Genomic DNA, 22,500 nt, shown 5'->3' with positions numbered 1-22,500 from the left:
TGACGTGTAAATATCCAGTTCGATTCCCGCTGAGAGGGGTATAAAGAATAGTCCTTGGGAGAGACATTTTCTCACCATACTCATGTGTAAAATGAGAATTTAGTCAGTAACAGCATTACATCCAGGACCCCGAGGACTTGTTTCTTCATACTGGAACCGTGGATTTTTAAAAAGAATTCATGCAGGCAGATTATGTAAATCTAAATTGCAGTGTATTTTATTTTCAACTCAGTAAGCATAATGATCGATACTCATTCTTGAGTAGAATACTAGTTTGCGTGATTTGGTTTTACATTGCAATTCTCAAATTATACAATCTACGTATTTGATAGAGTATTCTGACAATCATCTCTGAATGGTGATGATGATTAGTAAGAGGAGGAAATAGAGAAAGAGGAGGAGGCGGATACTGATGATGATGATGATGATGATGATGATGATGATGATGATGATGATGATGATGATGATGATGATGATAGTGGTGGTGGTGGTGGTGATTTATTGTTACTCATCAATAATCCGAAATCCAGTCACTTGTCACACTGACACATTGTTTAGTATTTTGCTTTTGAGTTTATATAGTGCAATATCCACTAAATGCAGCCAAAGCCCGTTGAATGAGGTCCAAAGCCAAATGCAATACTTAACATGTAGGACGACGCATGGCACTGAAAACACGATATTACAATCTTTTAACAACGGGGATAAAATTGTTATCGGCTAAGTGTTTAACCAGTTAACTGCCGTACTCAGTAAAAACTCGTATTTAAGTTTGGCCAGAAAACTCGTCCTTCAAATATCATCGATTTGAATTACCATCATCTCGGCAAAAACCTCGCGAGGTCCCAGGTTTGAGAGTTTTTGCTTAGATAAAGGTCGTTTAATTCGATCGCTATTTGAAGGACGAGTTTTCTGGCCAAATTATTTTAATCCGTGTCTTTCCAGATTACGACAGTTAACTGGTTAAGCGTCCAACCGATAGTAGTTTTGTCTCCATTGTAAAAAAAAATTGTAATAGCGTGTTATAGTGTCATGTATCGTTCTACATGATAAGTATTGCTATTGCCTTTGGATCTCTTTCAACGGGCTTTGCTTAAATTCCTTTTGTAGCACAGTTCTTCTATAATACTGAATTGAGACTGGGGGTTAAAAATTACAAGAGCGTTCGGCTCAAACATGGACCAATTGCTTTTGAATCTGGGTAGAATCAGGTTTATTTTCCTGACTCTTCTTTCCATTCAGTTTCACTATTTAGGTATAGATAGTATGCGCTTGGCTAAGAAGCTCATAACATTGCCATCCGGAAGCATAACGGACCAACACACAAAACTGTGTGTATCCATGAACGTTTATAGTCAGGTTAATACAGTTCAGTGAGCATTACTCATAAACGCGGATGGCAAAAAACAATAACAAAGACCTGAGTGACGTCATCTTCTAACTATCTATAGCGGTTTGGTCTTTGATTCAGAACACGACAAGGTTAGACCCGAGGGTTCGAGTGGCAAATTCGGCACCAACGCGATGTGCCGTTAAAGTAAGCTGTCCTTCAGAGCCATTAGACAACTTGGAGCCGACATTTATATAAGTTTTTATAGGGTGAAACGGTAAAAAGCAATTACTTTCTACTCTTTGGATAGGTCGATTTTCTAGCGGCTATGTGGTCTTGTGGTATGACACTCGCTTTCGGATCGGAAGGTCCTGGGTTCGAGCCTCGCGCTCGGCGCATAGTTGAGTCCTTGGAAAAGGCTCTTTACTCACATTCTCTCACCGTACTCAGGTGTAAAATGAGTAGCTGGCCATTAACAGCGTTGTCTTTGTCCGAAAAATTGTAATATCGCCTAACAGGCGGCATGTCCCATCCTACATGTTAAATGTTGCTGTTGACCAGGGACCAATTGTAAAGCGCTTTGAGCACATTTAGTGGATATTGCGCTATATAAACCTCAATAATTTTTTTAAAAATGTTATCGCAAAGTGCTTTCCGCCAGATCTAATAGACCTCAAAACGATATCACTGCTCGGTTAACAGGGGGTCAAAAAAATATCAACTTCACGCGGGATCGCCTCGGTCCCATTTTCGTGTGAAGCTGGGGCTCTACATACTGAGCTATCGGGACCGTCATATAAGAAATGTAGGGCCAAAGAGTATCATGTTTCAACTGTATCACATTAGGCTGTTTTATTGTACACATCAACGTCATGTTAATAAAATTTGTTATGTTAAAGCTGGATAAATAGTATCATTTGAATACAACGTAACTTATATTATACCCGTCCCCCTATACCAGTGTGTCAGGGCTATTAAGTCGTACGAGTACTTATCCGATGCATTCTGGCTAATCAGTCACATTTTGTAATAGTTTAGTTTCCTTTCAACATTTATCTATTTACCAGTTATTGATGAATAAATAAACAAATAAATAGCTAAATAAATAAATAAGTTAATGGATTTTTTTTTTTAATCTAAAAATATGTCATGAAAGAAGAAAACCGATACAATAATGGCAAATTTTGGATGTCTCTCATATCTGTACAATCTGGTCTGATTGATATATTATTTGATTGAGAACCAATCACTCTACCGGCACGTGATTTAATATCTTAACTTTTTAATAAAATTAAATTCAGGGCAAAGTGTTATCCCTCCTTCGTGAACTCATTCCAGAAAAAATCTAATTGAATGTCAGCGGCCATTTTAGGACAGTTTTAAAATCCAAGTGGTGATCACTACCGGAAACGCAACAGTTTCAGGTCGCAAAGTCCGTCAGTAGATAACAAAGGCAAATAGGAGTACATATTTCAGCTTTTAAACTAGTATAACTTTTCTTCTTCTCATCTGATTTTGAAATTTTTTGGCAACATTAGAATCGTGTTGAAAAGAGCTTTATGATGTGTGTTAGTACGTTTTATCTGGTGTGCAGCTTTTGTGGGTATTCTATCTAAACGAATAGCTGTCGGTAAGTATTTGTTCTACTTTGTTTTAATTTTCTGTTGACTTACCAGAACAATGAGTCAGTTTTTGGTCTTTTTTTTTTTGCAAGGCTTATTGGTTTCTTTGGGCCATTTATTTCCATGTTTCTGTAAGGAGTTTGTACAGATTCAGTAGGTGTTTTGCGGAGATGACATACATGTCAGTGATTAGTTTTTCATCGAAAATAATCAGGTTGACCTAGACATGATATCGTTGTGAGGCAATTGATCAAGTATTATGTTCTTAGAAAGCTAGATATCAAGCGTACAACATCGTTCAAATAGAATTATATATCTACAAGCATAGCTGTCCATTCAGTGAACGGTGCCCGTTCAATAAACGTGATCAACAGTTTTCGTTTTGATTCCCTGTTGTTAAGATGAAATGCAGTTGCAACTGTTTTTGTCGTATTCATTTTTAAATACCATCTGTCAAAATACCTTTTCATGGCCATGGTGTCTTTGCTGTTTCTATATCTTCCCAGTTTCCTGATTGGTATGCTAAGGCCCAGTCATCTGCATATCCTAGTTTTGTGGAAGTTGTTTGAGGCATGACGTTAAACAATGCTGGTGCTAAGACTGAGCCTTGTGGTACTCCATTTTTTTATTCTTCTGACTTTGCTGGTGTTGTCACCAAGGACCACATGGAAATTCCTAGGTCCTGTAATGTATGAGAGCAGTTTCAATGTTTTTCTGCATGGGATTGTTTTTGCAAGTTCCAGCATCAAGCCACCAGTCCACACTGTGTCATACGCAGCAGAGAGATCAATAAACACTGTGCCTGTTTTTAATTTCTTTTCAAATCCATTTTCAATTAAGGAGGTGAGGGCAAGGACCTGCTCGGTTGTGCATCTATTTCGTTGAAACCCTGCCTGTTCAATTGGGATTATATGATTCAAGTAATGGGTTATTCTTGTTAATATTATTTTTTCTAGTAGTTTGTAGAGGCAACATAGTAGAGAGATGGGTCTATAGCTAGATGGCTCTGTTGCTGGTTTTCCTGGTTTGAGGATGGCTATAACTCTAGCATGTTTCCATGTTTGTGGGTATCTTCCTTTGTCAAGTATGTCAGACATTACGGCAGCCAACCAGTTCTTTGCGTTGTGTCCAAGGTGTGTTATCATATCTGGATATATGCCATCGATCCCTGCTGCTTTCCCATTCTTCATACTTTTGATACCTTCATGTGTTTCTTCGTGACTGATTGGGAAGGTCCACATTGAGCCAGATGATGGGAGAGAGTCGAGAGTTTTTCTGTATTCCTTGCGGATATTTCTTTCGAACATCTGATCTGGAACGTGTTGTCCGCGTTGCTTAATTTCTTGTGCCACAGTATCTGCGGACATGCGTGGAGCGGTTTTGGTTCCGTTGTTTTCAGGGTTAAGTTTCCTAATCAGTTGCCAAGCATGTCGACTCGAGTGTCTCATATCCAAGTTTTCTACTTTGTCTTCTGTCCTCTTGAAGGGTATTTAATAGCTGTTCTGCTACATCCTGGTCTTGGGTTTTTCCATATTGTTCGAGAAGTTTTTCACTCGCGTCTGACCAGCATGGAATGTGCCACTGTCTGACTCCTCTTGGGATGTGTTTTTTAGCACTTGTCAGTATCAGTTTGCTAAATCTCTGTATGTTATCAGCCGATAACTGATGATCAAGATTGATGACACAACACTACCAACTGATCAAAATCCAAAATACCTCGGAGTGACACTGGATAGACGGCTGACCTATAGAACCCATCTTGAGGGTACAGCAAGAAAGATAGAGAAACGAAATTGTCTACTCAGAAAACTGGCAGGAACAACATGGGGAGCATCGCAAGCTCTTCTCAGAACATCAACCCTGGCCCTTTGCTACAGTGTGGCAGAATATTGTGCTCCTGTTTGGACGAGAAGTGCCCATACAAACCTTGTTGATGCGAAACTAAGAGACTCGATGCGAATAGTAACTGGATGCCTGGAATCAACTCCAACACAATGGTTGCCCGTCATGAGCGCTATAGCACCACCCCACTTGAGGAGAGAGGATGCAACACAGAAATGGATATCCAGAGCTGAAGAAGATAGTGGAACTCCTCTGCAAACCATATACAAAACTGCGCCCCCAACATCAAGACTAAAATCTCGTTCACCTTTCTACCTATCAAAGAAAGAAAACTACAACACGCAAAAAGCCTGGTGCGAGGAATGGAAAAGGAATAAACCAACAGGAGGGGAACTAATTGAAGATCCCTGTAAAAGTCCCCCAGGTCTACAGGATCAACCAAGAAAATACTGGGTCGCTGCAAATAGACTACGGTCAAAACATACAAGAACAGCTGCCAACATGCACAAATGGGGGCTCCAAGAATCACCAACATGCCCAAAGTGCAAACAAGCACCACAAGATGCAAACCACCTCGTACTAGATTGCCCAGAGACAAAACTCGAAGGGGGATTTGAAACCATCAATAAATGTGATGATGACTTCCGAACCTGGATTGATACCTTGAACATAGAAGTGTAGCCGAACGATACTACTGCTACTACTAATGAACGTGATGTAAGTCGATTAACTCAAGTTGTATGATTCAGTGTTGAATAAAATGTGAACGCAATTTCTTTTATCTTAATAGACAATACATTCATCGACTTCCTAAAAATACTCCACAGCGTTTTCTTCATTTAATATCTTATATATTTGGCGCACGTCGCCAATGTCAAGAACGGAAAATGGTTCATATAGCTTTCAAGAAATTGATTGTATTCAAAATAATGAGAGGAAACACTGACTGGCATCGATTCAATGCAAGTACTACCACCTCATTGTCTTAATCGCTAACCGAAAGGTTGGCACACGACCCATGTTTCTAAAATGGTGGCGTCTGTTTTCGATGGGATTTGACGAAACAAATTTGATTTTTCAATCATCGCAATGTCTTATCAATCTCACAATAGACGCAAACCATCTTCATGTCAATTGTAAATACCACGCACAATTTGGTGGTGATGCTTTCAGTGGTTTGATGTCACAAAAAATCCAATCTGCCAAATAAATAATAAGATAAATTTTAAATACCAGCAAACATGCTAAACCTTCGATGTAAAACTGACACTGACACCCCCACCCTTTCTCTCTCCTTTCTCACTCCCCCGATCTCCACTGCAGGCATTCACATAATCGTATTCAGAAATATAAATTGAATTAACTAAACAAAATGACCGACAAAAAAGCACGACGTCGATACCCGGTTCAACATTGTGTCCTAACTCTAAGGGATCAAAGTAAATTGATTTAAAAAATGTGCATGGCTAATGTAAAATCGATCTATCTAAATTCCTAAAAAACTCGTTGTATCGCATCAGGCGTATAGAAAAGTTAAAGAAGTGGCTATTTTTTTCATAGCGGAATGTAGTCTGGTTTTCCCTGTGGACGATACACACACATACACACGCACACAACAAACAAACACACACACACACACACACACACACACACACACACACACACACAGGGACATAACCAACTCCCAAATCAACCCAAATCTCACGAATAATTTTAAACATGGCGTCTATTTAATCAATCTTAAATTGATTCTGATCTAAGAAAAATATACCTGACCACTCACTCAATGTCCAGCAAGTATGATCACCTGACCACTCATTCAATGCCCCGCAAACATGATCTAATGATCTAATGCCTCTCATTATGATAAGGTGCCAATTGATGCTAAAATGGTTTAAAAGAAAAAGAAACCATATGAGGTCCCAGGTTTGACAGTTTTTTGGGGGTTTTTTTTTGCCAAGATGAGGGTCATTTAAAGCGGTCGATATTTGAAGAACAAGTTTTCTGGACAAATATTTGAATTCGTCTTTTTCCATAGAACGGTAGTTTACTGGTTACGTGCCATATAGATTTCACAATATCTCTTACATAAGCAACCAGTCTTATCAGTGTTTTTACTTTATTTTTGAAAGCCATAAGATATCGTATCGGGCTAGATATAAAGTGAGCCCCTCCTTTTAATAGTGAACAAAAAAGGATGTTTTATATTCCACTTCTGGTTGGAATAATTCCAAATCAAACCAATACAGGAAAAGTCTCAAAACATGTTTATCATACAGTGCCAGACAAATCTAAAAGAAAAGTATAAGAAAAAAAATCATCAAAAAGAGAATGTCGCCTCGACTCCCAGGCTGATTTTTTGGAATGACTTTTTATTATATTTTATTATTTCTGTTTTGTCTGGCATTGTTTCCTACACAAGTTTTCATATTTCTATCTTACATTAATGCAGCTCCCTAATTTGTCACTTTCATAGGGAACCAATGAATACGGACAAGCCACACATTACATTTGGAACGAAAAGAATCGTCATCAAAATGTCATGATATAATTCGCAGATGATAGCATTTTGGGTATCAGTCGTCTTATTCAGTATTATGTTGAGATATACGTATCCTCCTTCAAAGCCATAAGGCCCATGGAGCCGGAGTTTATCCCTGTTTCGATTGTGTGAAACAGACAATAGCAATTACTTGCTGTCCTGTAGATAGAACGCAAAGTGCTTTCCGCTAGATCTAATAGACCCAGTTACCCATTTACTGCTGGGTGGACAGAGAGGTTGGAAAAATATATCGGCTGCACCCGGGATCGATTTTGGTCCCTTTGCGTGTGAAGTGAGTGCTCTATCAACTGAGCTATCGGGACTCCCAGATAAATGTAAAAGCTAGTTTAAAACTTAATAATATATATATGAATATAGAAATATATATGTATATATATATACTTGAGATCAAAAGAAAGTATACACATTTAAAATCGTCGTTACTTTTTTATCCGTTGGCGTAAGCTAATGATTTTCCACCGAGTAGTTTACCATTAGCCTTTCTGTGTACCGATAGTCTGTGTTTTTGTTTTGACCTGAAATTCGCTCACCACGTCGCTCACGTGCTAAAATAACCTTTTAGCCCCTTTACCCTCTTCCGCACTAGGACAGGACTGTCCTGGGACAAATATGTAACATATAGAATTTAGAGGAATCTTCCGCACCTATTGGGACGGGACAAAACAGTCCCGTTATGTCCCAAGCCGTTGTGAAAGACTCCTTCCGCACTAGGACAAAACTGTCCCGGACAAATTTGTCCTGTCCCACTGGAGAAAACTTCTATTCAAAAGGGGTTCCGCACTAGGACAGGACTGTCCCGGACACACCTGCGCGAATGCATTATTTATTTATTTTTACAAGATTCAAAAGTGTATTTGTAGGCAATTGCAACTCTAATAATTCACATTTTATGAATCAACATAAGATACGACATGACGATAATGATTTTTTATACTGTACAATGGGATTTGTTTACATAAGATTTATATAATCATGACATATTCTTATAGCAAGAGTAATATTATTGCTGCTGCTGCTGCTACTACTACTACTACTACTACTACTACTACTACTACTACTACTACTACTACTACTACTATACCACTACTACCGCTACTACTACTACTACTACTACTACTACACTACTACTACTACTACTATAGTAGTAGTAGTAGTAGTAGTAGTATAGTAGTAGTAGTAGTAGTAGTAGTAGTAGTAGTATGTAGTAATGGATGAAATAGAGGTTGCATATTTCTGTGCTTTACTACGTGGAAAAAAAAAGACAAATTGAAAGAGAAAACAATATTGGGTGCATCCTTTAATGGCCCAAAGATTGCTCAAGGGTCAATTCCGTAGACTCTATGGTGATCTCCGATCTTATCCTAAAATGACTTTCTTGGAATCACCTCATTTTACCCAGGTGCAAATGAGTACCAGTTCGCTGATGAAAGTAATCTTTGACGGACTAGCATCATTCAAGAGGATAATAGAAAGTCAGCATGCTTCGTACCCGAAAGGCATCAGTTGACTAAGTCACCTCGCCTAGCTCAATTTGCGGCGCTGCACTGCGGCTGACGCCTGGGTTATACCTCGTCCTAGCTAAATTTGCGGCGCTGCATTGCGGCTGACGCCTGGGTTATTCCAGTCTTCCCTTAGAATAGACCCTCGAGAAAAATTTCCCCTATGGGATGAAAAATGGAATTTTATTTTTTTTTTAAATTTAAACTGTTATCTGTTTGCTCAACGCTACAGAAACATGGATAAGTTCCGGATTTATAAGCTTAGGAGGCAAGATGGCCCATGGCTAGCGCGTTGTACTCTGGACTCAGAGGTTCTGTGTTCGATTCCGACCGAAGCCAATTTGTCCTTTCTAGAGCAAGAAAATTTCCTCCAATCACTCACTCCATTCAGGTGTAAAAGGGTACCTGTCAAGCTGGGATGGTAATCTGCGATAGACTAGCGTCCTGTTCAAAGGTTTTCAAACAAATACGTTAATTGTCCGCTTCACGTTATTGAAACCGGGATAACTCCTGCACCATTGGCTACAAGGCTCTAAAGGACTTAATTTGTCTTACAATGAGCCCAAGTGGCTCAGAAGGACTTACTTTAAAATATTTTCATTGAGAATTCCCGAAATAAATAACGATAAAGATACTTGATCACACAAGTTACCGAATAGATGTGCGACCGGTTTTAGACACGTTACTGCTGTGTCACAGTGTGACACTTCTTAAATTATATTTATAAACATACGTTTTTAAATTGCCGAAAATGTTTATGTTGCTATGCCTTCTGTACGTGGTTTCATCACATAGAATTATTTTTTGAATTGTTCTTGCTTTTTTATATTCAGAATTGAAATACATAAACAAATTATAACTGTGAAATTGAATGTAAGCTTCAGTTTAATATACCAAAACAGATAAAATGGACGTTTCGGGTTTCCCCTTCATCAACAACACATGATGCATTAAAAACTACAGACGAATGAGATAATGTGGTAGTGGCGTTGTTAAGATGCATAAACAAAAACATTGATGGGCAGGAAATTGTATGCTACTTTGTGAGGAAGCGCGAATTAAAACAGAGCAATAGAAATTTATAAAAGGTGCGTACTTCTATGTCAAAAGAGGGAGGCGGGGAGGAACTGTGTAATGCAGTTAGAAGACAGTGAACTAAAATAAAGTGTGGACTATTGTTGGAAAATAAATACAACGGAATTGGAAATAAATACAAAATATAAGGGATGTAGGTATTAATATATTAATGGCATTAGCAGCAGCAGAAGCAACAGTAGTAGTAGTATAGTAGTAGTAGTAGTAGTAGTAGTAGTAGTAGTAGTAGTAGTAGTAGTAGTAGTAGTAGTAGTAGTAGTAGTAGTAGTAGTAGCAGTAATAGTAGTAGTAGCTAGTAGAAAATAAAGTAGAAAATAAAAACAGGCATTTCAATTTTGACACGGCGCCGCCAAGTCTGGGACTTTTTTGTCCTAGTGCGGAAGACTGCTATATTTTTCTACTATCACAAACGATATGAACACGGGACTGGGACAGTCCTGTCCCGTTGATTTTGTAGCATTTCACAACGGCTTGGGACACAACGGGACTGTTTTGTCCCGTCCCAATAGGTGCGGAAGATTCCTCTAAATTCTATATGTTACAGATTTGGGACAGGACTGTCCCGGGACAGTCCTGTCCTAGTGCGGAAGAAGGTAAATGCTACAAAATCAACGGGACAGGACTGTCCCAGTCCCGTGTTCATATCGTTTGTGATAGTAGAAACATATAGCAGACTTCCGCACTAGGACAAAAAAAGTCCCAGACTTGGCGGCGCCGTGTCAAAATTGAAATGCCTGTCTTTATTTTCTGCATCCCTACTACTAACTACTACTACTACTACTACTACTACTACTACTACTACTACTACTACTACTACTACTACTACTACTTCTACTACTACTACTTCTACTACTACTACTACTACTACTACTACTACTACTACTACTACTACTACTATTTCTACTGTTGATTCTGCTGCTGCTAATGCCACTAATATATTAATACCTACATCCCTTACAATTTGTATTTATTTCCAATTCCATTGTATTTATTTTCCAACAATAGTCCACACTTTATTTTAGTTCACTGTCTTCTATACTGGATTACACAGTTCCTACCCGCCTCCCCTCTTTTAACATAATTAAGTACGCACCTTTTATAAATTTCTATTGCTCTGTTTTAATTCGCGCTTCCTCACAAAGTAGCATACAATTTCCTGCCCATCAATGTTTTTGTTTATGCATCTTAACAACGCCCCTACCACATTATCTCATTCGCCTGTAGTTTTTAATTCATCATGTGTTGTTGATGAAGGGGAAACCCGAAACGTCCATTTTATCTGTTTTCGTATATTAAACTGAAGCTTACATTCAATTTCACAGTTATGATTTATTTATTTATTTCAATTCTGAATATAAAAAAGCAAGAACAATTCAAAAAATAATTCTATGTGATGAAACCACGTACATAAGGCATAGCAACATAAACATTTTCGGCAATTTAAAAACGTATGTTTATAAATATAATTTAAGAAGTGTCACACTTTGTGACACAGCAGCATTGTGTCTAAAACCGGTCGCACATCTATTCGGTAACTTGTGGGATCAATTATCTTTATCGTTATTTATTTCGGGAATTTTCAATGAAAATATTTTTAAGTAACTCCTTCTGTGCCACTTGGACCCATTGTAAGACAAATTAACTCCTTTAGAGCCTTGTAGCCAATGGTACAGGAGTTATCCCGGTTTCAATAGCGTGAAGCGGACAATTAAACGTATTTGTTTGAAAACCTTTGAACAGGACGCTAGTCTATCGCAGATTACTATCCCAGCTTGACAGGTACCCTTTTACACCTGAATGGAGTGAGTGATTGGAGTAAATTTTCTTGCTCTAGAAAGTACAAATTGGCTTCGGTCGGAATCGAACACAGAACCTCTGAGTGCAGAGTACAACGCGCTAACCATGGGCCATCTTGCCTCCTAAGCTTATAAATCCGGAACTTATCCATGTTGCTGTAGCGTTAAGCAGACAGATAACAGTTTAAAATTAAAAAAGATAAAATTCCCTTTTTCATCCCATAGGGGAAATTTTTCTCGAGGGTCTATTCCAAGGGAAGACTGGAATAACCCAGGCGTCAGCCGCAATGCAGCGCCGCAAATTGAGCTAGGGCGAGGTATAACCCAGGCGTTAGCGCAGTGCAGCGCCGCAAATTGAGCTAGGGCGAGGTGACTTACTCAAGGCAACACAGCGCATCAGTGGGTGATCGAACTGATGCCTTTCGGGTACGAAGCAAAGACCGTACCACCGAGCCATGCTGACTTTCTATTATCCTCGTGAATGATACTAGTCCGTCTAAGATTACTTTCATCAGCGAACCGGTACTCATTTGCACCTGGGTAAAATGAGGTGATTCCAAGAAAGTCATTTTAAGATAAGATCGGAGATCACCATAGAGTCTACGGAATTGACCCTTGAGCAATCTTTGGGTTATTAAAGGATGCACCCAATATTGTTTTCTCTTTCAATTTGTCTTTTTTTTCCACGTAGTAAAGCACAGAAATATGCAACCTCTATTTCATCCATTACTAGTAGTAGTAAGTAGTAGTAGTAGTAGTAGTAGTAGTAGTTGTTGTTGTTGTTGTTGTAGTAGATGTAGTAGTCGTAATAGTAGAAGTAGTGGTAGTAGTAGTAGTAGTATAGTAGTAGTAGTAGTAGTAGTAGTAGTGGTAGGTAGTAGTAGTAGTTGTAGTAGTAGTAGTTGTAGTAGTAGTAGTAGTAGTAGTAGTAGTAGTAGTAGTAGTAGTTGTAGTAGTAGTAGTAGTAGTAGTAGTAGTAGTAGTAGTAGTAGTAGTAGTTGTTGTTGTTGTTGTTGTTGTTGTAGATGTAGTAGTCGTAATAGTAGAAGTAGTAGTAGTAGTAGTAGTAGTAGTAGTAGTAGTAGTAGTAGTAGTAGTAGTAGTAGTAGTAGTTGTAGTAGTAGTTGTAGTAGTGGTAGTGGTAGTAGTAGTTGTTGTAGTAGTAGTAGCAGCAGCAATAATATTACTCTTGCTATAAGAATATTTCATGATTATATAAATCTTATGTAAACAAATCCCATTGTACAGTGTAAAAAATCATTATCGTCATGTCGTATCTTATGTTGATTCATAAAATGTGAATTATTAGAGTTGTACCAAGGACTTATTTTTTAAATTATTAATTTATAATTCAAACTATTAAATAACTAATCTATTAATTAGAAGATTTTACATTATTATTATCACCATTATAATTATCATTATTATTATTATTATTATTATTATTATTATATTATTATTATTATTATTATTATTACTATTATCATTATTACTATCATTGTTTGCCTTGCTTTATTATTGATTTTATTTACTTGATTTGTTGATGAAAATATTATATTCTTGTATGAGTTATATTGACAATTGCATACAAATAAACTTTTGAATCTTGTAAAAAAAAAAAAAAATGAATAATGCATTCGCGCAGGTGTGTCCCGGGACAGTCCTGTCCTAGTGCGGAACCCCTTTTGAATAGAAGTTTTCTCCAGTGGGACAGGACAAATTTGTCCTGGGACAGTTTTGTCCTAGTGCGGAAGGAGTCTTACTGTGGACATGAAGTGTGTAGATTAATTTTTTTTTTGCCATCCGTGTCTTCATGAACTGTTTTCAAGGCAGGAAAACACAATACAAAATACCATCCATTAATCTATGCGATGCCACGACTTAGTTTAGAACAACCTGCACGTGCCATTGGTCATCTTCACGCTGGACAGTCTGTGACCAATGTTGCAAGAATGTTTAATATCAAAAGGAGAACTGTATATTCCTTAGTGGATCGATTTGAAATAACACAAACGGTAAGGGACCGAAATCGAACTGGCAGACCACGAGTAACAACTCAAGGTGAGGACCGTTTTATACGCACCCTACATCTACGGGATCGTTTTGGGACGGCGACTGAAACTGCGAATTAGTCGACACTCTGTTCGTTGCAGACTTAGAGAGCATGACATTATCGCAAACGTCCGTTGATGCGACCATTTCTAAGAGCACATCACCGGTTGCCCAGTCTTCAGTGGGCCTGTACTCATCTGCGCTGGACAATGCATGCGTGGTCATAATTTGTTCTCTTCTGACTGGCCCGTCTCTAGTGGGCTAGAGTGTTCATCTGCGCTGGACAATGCATGCGTGGTAATTTGTTCTCTTCTCAGATGAATCACGCTTTGTGATTGGAAGAAATGACGGTAGATTACGTTGTTACCGAAGATCACACGAGTGATTTCACGATTCATGTGTCGTGGAATCCCCAAACAGAGGGTATGGATAGGTGATGGTGTGGAGTAGAATAAGCAGAGACTATAGGACACCTCTGGTCCAAGTAAATGCATCCTTAACCGGTGCAAGGTACATCCAGCACATTTTACAACCCCATGTTATTCCATTTTTTCATGAACATGCTAATTTTTCATTCCAACACGACTTTGCACCATCCCACTGAGCTATTGTAACAATGGCAGCAAATAATGTGAACGTTATCAGCCTGTGGCCTGCAATATCCCCCGATCTAAATCCGATAGAACATATGTGGAACATAATCGGCCGCCAAGTCCGTTCATTAGACCCGCAAAATGAACAACAACTGTTCCAGGCCATAAGAACAGCTTGGGATAACATTCCTCAACACCAGCTGGCCAGATTGACCAATTCCATGCGTAGGAGATGCAATGCTGTGATTGGAGCGAACGGGGGACATACTCGTTACGGATTGAATTAGATTGACCTATACTTCAAATGAAATGAACGCAAGTAATTTTATTAAAATGTCATTGTTTGTCAAAATTATAGTGTATGTTTTGACTTGTTACTTCCCTTTTTGAAGATCATGTTTTAAAAAGTCTATATTGCATACAAGATCAACCATAAACATTACAAATTCTAAAAAATTAAAGATAAATGATAGTACTATGATTACACATAGGTTTTAAATAAACCAGAACAATATTTCATACCAATTCTGTAGGTAAAACAAGTGTATACTTTCTTTTGATCACTAGTATATATATATACTATATGTATCTATATATATATATAATATATATATATATATATATATATATATATATATATATGTGTGTGTGTGTGTGTGTGTGTGTGTTTTCATCGAGGAGATGGAGATAGTATACAATTTCGGAAACTGCAAAAGAGACCTGCATTTTGTCGTCATAACACCATATTGACATCATCACTTGTTGTTTGTCCAAAAAAAACAACAAAAAAAAAAAAAAAAATAAAGTTAAAGATGTGAGCCATTACATTGAATAGGGGTGATTCAGATTCAGATCTGGCTATTATTGACTGAATGAGAGATTTAGGTTAACACTGTTTTCATATCCACCCCCACCCCTAACCCTAAAATAATAAAAAGAAAACTCTCAATTAAATAATTGTCAAATGTTTACTCTGGCCCTTGTTTTGAATTGGTTGGCTTAAAATAATATTTAATCTATAATGGATATTTTGCTCACATCAACCATCTGCTTTGTCGCTGCAATTGTTGTTCATTTTCTTCCTCTGAAAATATCAAATATAACTGCTTGCACTCTCTTAATGTCCTGAAACAACTTTTTCTCCAAAAGCAGCCAGACCCTTTTTATTATATTCACGGAGGGTCCCGGTGGTTCAGTGGTAAAGTGCTGGTTTCATGTGCTAAATTTGATCAATATCGATCCCGATTTTTTTTTCTGATCTCGATGTCTACACAACAGTGTGGGTTGTTAGGCACTGTAGATCTGATGGAACGTACTTTGCAATAGATTAGCGTCCTATCCAAAGAGTAATAGTAGTAGTAGTAGTAGTAGTAGTAGTAGTAGTAGTAGTAGTAGTAGTAGTAGTAGAAGTGGTAGTAGTAGTAGTAGTAGAAGTGGTAGTAGTAGTAGTAGTAGTAGTAGTAGTAGTAGTATAGTAGTAGTAGTAGTAGTAGTAGTAGTATAGTAGTAGTAGTAGTAGTAGTAGTAGTAGTATAGTAGTAGTAGTAGTAGTAGTAGTAGTAGTAGTAGTAGTAGTAGTAGTAGTAGTAGTAGTAGTAGTAGTATAGTAGTAGTAGTAGTAGTAGTAGTAGTAGTAGTAGTAGTAGTAGTAGTAGTAGTAGTAGTAGTAGTAGAAGTAGTAGTAGTAGTAGTAGTAGTAGTAGTAGTAGTAGTAGTAGTAGTAGAAGTAGTAGTAGTAGTAGTAGTAGTAGTAGTAGTAGTAGTAGTAGTTGTTGTTGTTGTTTATTTTTGTTAAGGTCCCTGATCTATAGGCATGGTGGACCAATGCTTTCCTTAGATCATTTACTGATACACACGCAAGCCTGATCCGAGTCATCAATAGTTCATACATTTTTCAGGCTCCACTCTTATTCTATTGAAGTTTGCGCTTAGATCAAATACTCACAACATCCGCCAGCCGGATATGGTTATCAACACACAAAACTGTGTATTACTTTGAACGTTTATAGTTTATAATGAGTACTAATCATTATAATGGTTGTCTAAAAACAATAACAAAGAACTGTGTGACGTCATTTTGTTTATTCTATAGATACGTTTTGATTAAATATTATATCTGACAGAGAGTATTTTGTGATAACTGACGAATTTTAAATAATACTTAACGTATCACAAGAGTCATTAAATTCTCATGTATGGAGACAAACTACTACCCATCAAAAACAAATTAATGATTTTATCAATGGTTGTTGGTTTTATTATGAGAGGCCACATTGCCGTCCTTGATAACAAAGTTGTCCATAAGCTTTTTTTTTCAATTGTTCGATATTGTTTTTAAGGTGTTTTTTTTTTTTTTCTAAGTTGAAATACAATTAATTACACTTAATAAAGTAGAGAGAGAGAGAGAGAGAGAGAGAGAGAGAGAGAGAGAAAGAGAGAGAGAGAGAGAGAGAGAGAGAGAGAGAGAGAGAGAGAGAGAGAGAGAGAGAGAGAGAGAGAGAGAGAGAGAGAGAGAGACGGTGATTGGTTGAGCGTTAACCCAACTGGCAAACCGTCGTTGTTCGATTTTTTGATGCGTCGGTATTTTGTTTACGTCTCCGTGTATGCCTGTCCACCTGTCACGTAGATCTTACGGAAATCGCTAAAACCAACAAGTCTCTAATATTAATATTTTCATACCAAACATTTGTAATATGGACAGAGAAATTTCACGTTGTTCGATTTGTTGATGCGTCGGTATTTTGTTTACGTCTCCGTGTGTGCCTGTCCACTTGCCACGTAGACCTTACGGAAATCGATCAAACCAACAAATCTCTAATATTTTCATACCAAACCTTGTAATGATGTATGGACAGAGAAATCGCAGGTTTAAGAATGATGTTGCCATTTAAATTGATAGATATATGAGGTTAGAGTTTTCTGGTCAGAAAAGAAATAAGTGTTTTGTCAGACAATGGCAGAAATACGATTGATCCCTTTGAGAAGTCAAAAGGTATACCTCAGATCTAAAAGATAACGGCAGGAAAAGACATCGGCAAATCATTGGTCCGACATGCTAATAAAAGGGATTTGGTTCTGCGACTTGTCGGTTTTTAAAAAAAGTTAACCTCCGCACTTTGGAAAGACATGTATGTATTTAAAAATTTAGCCTGAAAACTCGTCCTTTAAATATCGATCGATTTAAATTTCCCTCGTAAACTATCACACATGGGACCTCGCAATGACCCTCGCAAGGTCTCGGGTTTTGAGATTTTTTGTCATGATGAGGGTCATTTAATTAAATGAATCGAAACTTGAAGGACGAGTTTTCTGCCAATTTTTAATAAATACGTTTCTTACCAGAGTATGTGAATTAACCCATGAAACGCCGTATCCGCTCAGCCAAGACAATCGTGCCTACGTCTTTTATTTTATGTAACAAAAAGACAGGATAAACAATGAAATTGAACTTATAGATAAGAAAGACGATTACAAGATAGGACGATATGATATAATATGTCAATAAAATGAATATGGTTCGATCTCTCACTTATCGTATTTTCTACACCTCCTTGATGATAAAGAAAGTAAATAATATTAGCATGCTCGGCTAATGGTTTAGGAACGGAGTCGTTTAATAGTTCAAGATTTGTAATATGTATTCTGAGTGAGATGATCGATGAAATGTTACGTTGTATTTTATCACAGAATATTGTTACCGGTACTTCCGTACCCTTTCTCCACTCCTTTGTGATCCTCGTCCTCGTCCACTCTCTCTCTCTCTCTCTCTCTCTCTCTCTCTCTCTCTCTCTCTCTCTATCTATCTATCTCTCTATCTATCTATCTATCTATCTATTTCTTTCTCTCTCTCACACACACACACACACACACACACACACACATACACACATTAAATCATTGCCATCATCATAACTAATGTTTTATTTACCACCACCACCACTTCCTCCCCAACCACCACCACAAACACCACCACAAGAACCACCACCACTATCATCATCATCATCCTCTTCATCAACAACATCATTATCATCATTATCATCCTCACCAGCATCATCATCGTCATCATTATCTTTGATCAACAACAACAACAACAACAACAACAACAACAACAACAACAACAACAACACGGACAATATCAAAAGCAGCAACAGCAAATTTGTTTTGGAAAAAAAGGACTCTCAGACTCAAAGACCTAAAGGGTATGAGATCATCTCAGTTTCTGCAAGGTTTAACGGACTAACAATTTCGTTGTACCAATGATAAGAACGTTGGTTTATCGCAAGGTTCTTACTGTCAGATCTATGAGACCCAATTACAAAACCGTTGCTGGGTGGACAAAAAGGTTAAATTAACACTTGATCTTCTGCTTTTGAGTGACGTGCTCTTCCAATAGTGACACTTGAACCTCTTGGGCATTTCCGCATTTATATAACACAATATCCACTACCCGTGCTGAAAGAGCGTTCATTACAAAGGGAACCTAGCCAACAGCAACACGTAACATGTAGGACGATACATGATGCCTATAAGGCGATATTATTTTTTTCCGTCAGAGACAACGCTGTTAACAGCCAGATATTCATTATACACATGAGAACCGTGAGAGAATGAGTGTAAAATAAAGAGCGTTTTCCAAGGACTTAACTTTGCGAAGTTCAAAACCGGACTCGAGCCCTGGACCTTCTGGTCTGAAGGCGAGTGACATGCCACAAGACCACATAGCCGCACAATAGACCTCGTTCGCGTTCTACGAACAGAAGCCATGACAGTCTTTAATCTTTTTAGTAATGACTAACACCCACGTGCACATATTTACAGGTCTTTTAATCGACGCAATTATGGGCTTGATTTAACATTGTTGTAATGGACACTATTTTGCGTTAATCTGAGTCTTTTCATGACAACAATGAGCCCATAATAATTTGGGTTATCAGATTTGGAAATAGATACGCGTAGAACCACGGTCATAGAATATTGAAAAATTGGTTTAAATATGGTGAAAGACCATCAATGATTTAAAAGAAATGAACATAGTACTGTTTAGATACATGTATTTTAAATGCTTAGAATATGGAAAAGTATCCAAACAACAGAAATATTCACTATCTCTGTCTTCTACCACTTCTACCAATAAAAAAGAACGAAGTTGACATCAATCAGCTCGTCGTCATTCTTTTGAGACCGCCAGTTGAGTGATTAGTTCTCTCTTTATTCTTTCAAGTAGATTATAATTTTTTGCGGTAACTTTTAATTTTGTTTGTTGGTGCGAATTATCTGGAGGGTAAAACTGATGAGTATTTTACTTAAACGCATACCGTCGATAAAGAAATGGTTATATTTTCTTTCTATTTACGAACAAGAGAACGTAATAACTGTATAATTATCTTTGTGGTACTAAACTAAATGAAATACTCGTAGTATTATATATGGCGTAATTGAAAAATTTGGAGCGTCACCATAGATTTATACAATATATATCTCATGGTCAAACGGAATTTAGTTTTTGGTATGTAGATAGAGTCAAACATAAAATTGTGTTTTAGAAATGTGCATGAAAATGCTAAATTATGTTATGTTTATAAATAGGTGCACGCACTCATAAAATCATTCAAAACTTTCTAGATACATCCAATTTTCAAAATTTTAAGAAATGCCGGTAATTAGTCTTTAGAGTTGACTAAATCGAGTGATTTCTGCAATATTATATTATAGAATAAAGAAAACATCGAACTTTGGTCTATTGTATGTGTAATTTTTATGTAAATGGTGCTGCTCGAAGCTCGAAGAAATAAACAACAATGTGAAATTGAATGTAAGCTTCAATTTAATATCATCTGTTTTCGTGTATTAAATTGAAGCTTACATTCAATTTCACATTGTTATTTGTTGTATGTAATTTTAACAATTCTATGTTGTTGATAGAATATAATGTCTATATCAACATACCTACAGATTGAAGAGACATTCATCATTTCGTGTCAATATCCACGTTGATAACGTCATACACACACATTAATTCCACGACATCATAAAGGACTAATTTACATATCAACATCATCGAACATTTGGATAACTTGATCTGTTACAATAATATTATATCCTGTCCGGAAGAACTACCAATATATATGAGGGTCTAGTTGTTGTTGTCGTCCCTCACATAATGGATTACCCCTGTCACTGCCGATGGGAGACAACCGCTGCTGACAAAATCATTGTCCCAATCTCTCGCTTGTGGTTTGGACTGAGGTTCGATGTTAGAATCCTGCTCTCTCTCTCTCTCTCTCTCTCTCTCTCTCTCTCTCTCTCTCTCTCTCTCTCTCTCTCTCTCTCTCTCTCTCTCTTCGCGTCCTTTCTCTCTAGCTCTATCTCTATCTCTATCTTTCTCTCTTCTTTTTCTCATTCTATCTAAATGTCTATCTTCCTGGATTGTCCCCTATCCTTCTCTTCTCTCTGTCTTCTCTCACTGTTTCTATTTTTCTCTTATCTTTCTTACTCTCTCATTCTCCCTCTCTCTCTCGCTCTCTCAATCAATACATGCTCTCTTTTTCATTTACTATATATATCTATATCATATCTACCCTTATTACTATTCGTCTTCTCTTATCCATTTGTTTGTCTATCATGCCGATATATTTATTTACTTGTCTTTCTATCTCCCGGTAAGATATATCGCGTTAGAGTACTGTGCAACTCCGCTTTGAACGATCAATAAAGAACAATAATCAGGTTTTTGACGGATCCCAATAATCCTTAAATGTGATTATAGTAGATATCTTTTCTTTTCTTAATAAAAAAAGTGTTCTTTTGTGTGTGTGTGTGTGTGTGTGTGTGTGTGTGTGTGTGTATTGTTTTTCTTTAAAGGGGAGGGGGGGGGGGGTTGTTAGTGTTTTGTTTTCGTTTTTTTTTTTCATTTTGTTGTTGCTTTTTGTTGTTATTGTTCTTTTGTTTTTTGTTGTTTATTTTTTCATTAATTTTTTTATATTTTTTAAAAACTATTTGTTTTGATTCTTGTTTTGTTATGTTTTATTTTGCTTTTGTTTGTTTGTTTTTTTTGGGTTTATTTGTCTGTTTTTGTTTTGTTTTTGTTTTTTTGTTATTTTTGTTGTTGTTTTTTTTTTTTGGGGGGGGGGGGGGTATCCACCTTGGGGTTTTTTATCTAGGGGGGGGGGGGGGTTGTTGGTTTGTTTTTTTCCTTCTTTTTTTTTTGTGTGTGTTTGTTTTTGTCTTCTTTGAAATTTTAAGGACATGGTATACGTTCGACAAATCTTTATTTGCAGCTTTGATACCCAAATTGTCATGGTCTCATTGTTGCAATAAAAATACTCTTAAGCCAACTCAAAAATAGTATAGTGGTCAAATAGGCTCCAACAGTCCTGACGTCACTTCCTTTCTAATGACGCATAGTAACTTAGTAACTGGCTCTAAACTATCTGAACAATGGGGGACGCCCTTATGAAATATTTCTCCGACGAGCATGAAAGTGCATTCAGAGGAGAAAAACATTATAAATATGATCATGTTTTGACTTTTATACATTCTGATCACATGACATATGAAAAGTTCTAGCCAGCATGAAGAATAAAAAGTACCGATTTTCTTTGTTTAGAACCACGATGCTCGGCGTTGCTGGGCAACGTGACATCAGACTATTGAATCCAATTACAACAATGGTAAATCAAGCCTATTATAACGTCCAGTTATCAGACCTGCACATATGAGCACGTTGCTTAGTGGTTTACAATTGATTTTTTAAATGGAATGTAGTTATCATCTTAACTTCGGGCGCGTCTCCTCTTTATTCTGAACATTACCTTGTGATTATTGTGTTGCAGGAATAGGAGTGGGCTCGTGAATGACTGGATTTGTATGGCAATTAGAAATTCCAAACTCCTTTTGAATTACGTATCTCTTGAAAATTAGTAAAAGTGTGGCAGAACAGTGACATATAGCTCGAGGCAACGCAGCAGATTCTTTATAAAATAGATTCATAGATTCTTTTTCATAATTTAAATATAGTCGTGGTCTGAATGCAAGAAGTACTTTTACTCCAATAGTAGAGTTTATTTGACAAACATTTTAATCTCACGTGCATGCACCCAGTCTTAATT

At 37.2% G+C, this 22,500-nt stretch overlaps 1 protein-coding gene across 2 annotated transcripts in view; it reads right to left on the bottom strand.

The window, feature by feature from the left end:
* LOC144961915 (uncharacterized) overlaps positions 1-20,619 on the bottom strand; it is a 45,321-nt gene extending 24,702 nt beyond the window's left edge. Inside the window, exon 1 of one of the 2 annotated variants that reach the window (XM_078894942.1) lies at positions 20,339-20,619. The gene's annotated coding sequence lies outside the window, so the exon portion shown is untranslated. The remainder of the gene's footprint in view (positions 1-20,338) is intronic. The other variant, XM_078894946.1, reaches the window with a different exon arrangement.
* Positions 20,620-22,500: the final 1,881 nt, after the last annotated feature.

Source organism: Berghia stephanieae, chromosome 1 (assembly GCF_034508935.2).
Source record: "Berghia stephanieae isolate SIO BIC M18660-M18661 chromosome 1, UCSD_Bste_1.3, whole genome shotgun sequence".
Lineage (NCBI taxonomy): Eukaryota > Metazoa > Mollusca > Gastropoda > Nudibranchia > Aeolidiidae > Berghia > Berghia stephanieae.
The sequence above is the reverse complement of the archived record's forward strand: the minus strand, read 5'-3'. Positions and strand labels throughout refer to the sequence as shown.